Here is a 1730-nt window from a genome sequence, read left to right as displayed (position 1 = left end):
TTTATTTAGGAGCCTAATGGGTGTTGGGAAGAAACGGTCTTTAAGTATGTTGGTGCACACTTTCACACTCTTTAAGTCTTCTCCATGATGAAAAGAAGAAGAGAGTGAATATGGGGTGTGATGTATATTCTAATATGTTGGCTGGCTTTCCTTGGCAGTAGGAGATGTAGATGAAGTCCTTGGAAGGGAGGGGTTTTGATATATTCTGAGCTGCATTCTCCACCTTCTGTAATTTCTTTTGATCTTGAGTAGAGCAGCTTCCATATCACACTGAAATGCATCCAGCAAGTATGCTTTTAATGGTGCAATGTAAAGTTGTTGATGGACAAGGGGGCCACAGCAAACCTCCTTCATCTTCCAAGAAAATGTGTTGGTGTGGTTTCATGACTGTCACGTCATTAGAGATACTTATTTCTAACAACTTGGAGCTATCTACACTTTTGACTTCAGTGCCATAAATGTTGGCAGGGATGTGGACTCTTCCCTCTCTTCTGAAGTCAAATTTCATCTTCCTCTTGTTGACATCAAGAGGGTACCTTGCCACTAAATTTTAAATCTCTTTCCTGTATTCTGTCTCATTGTTATTTGATACCTGGTCCGTGAATGTGGTGTCATCAGCAAGTTTGAAGCTGAATTCATATGGTATTTAGCTGGAACAATATTTAGCTCTATTGCCACGGGTGTAAAGGGAGTCTGAGTATACATCCTTGAGTAGTGCTGGTGTTGAGTGTGATCTTGAAGGTTTTGTGGTTACCCATCTTCACTGATTGCTCTGTTAGGAAATCAAGGATCCAATTTCAGAGGGGGATGCAAAGGCCTTGATCCCAAAATTTGGGAATGAGTTTGCTGGGGGCTGTGGTATTGAAGGCAGAGCAGTTATCTATGAACAGTGGCCTAAAATAGGTGTTCTTAGTGTCCCAGGGCTGAGTTGAGAATGAGGAAGATGGTGTTTGCTGTGGATCTGTTTTTCTAGTGGACAAATTGAAGTAGGTCAAGGCTGGCTGGTAGCTAGAGCTGATGAGACACAAATCAGAGAACACGAGTTAAGGGTGAAAGGTGAAAAGTATAGGGGGAACTTCTTCACATATAGTGGAATGAGCTGCCAAGTGGTGAATGCAAGCACAATTTTAACATTTAAGAATTTGAGTAGATACGTGGATTGGAGAGGTGTGGGGTATATGTGGACTGGGTGCAGGTCAGTAGGTTAGGTAGAAAATAGTTTGGCACAGACAGGGATGAAGGGCCTGCTTCTGCACTGTAATCTTCTATGTTCTAACTAGCTTATTAAAGCGCTTCATGATGGTGGATGACAAAGTCACTGGTCATTTTGTCCCAGAATTTTGCTTTACTTTGGTTCTGGTATGATGGGAGCCTTCTTGAAACACATCTGCTATACAATAGTTTCAAAACTACTTGCAACCAAATTCAGGAAGATTTCCATCTGCAGTAATGTGCTTTTCAATAATACTCCTGATATCAGATTGGTCTCAAATGTCAATCTATAAATTTTTGTTAATTCAACTGATTTCATTTGATTGGAATGATAATTGTTCACAAACATTGAAAATTTTGTGAATTGTGAACTGGACAATAATCAGATACCTCTTTCCCTGCAGTTCTGCAATTTGTTCAATTTCATATATCAACCAATTACCCTCTAATTCTTTTGCTACTTATCTACACTCTTGAACAATTTAGAGCAGCTATTTAGTTACCAGACCACCTTGGAG

The sequence above is a fragment of the Narcine bancroftii genome, chromosome 4 (assembly GCF_036971445.1).
Source record: "Narcine bancroftii isolate sNarBan1 chromosome 4, sNarBan1.hap1, whole genome shotgun sequence".
Taxonomy (NCBI): Eukaryota; Metazoa; Chordata; class Chondrichthyes; order Torpediniformes; family Narcinidae; genus Narcine; species Narcine bancroftii.
Note: the sequence above shows the minus strand (reverse complement) of the source record.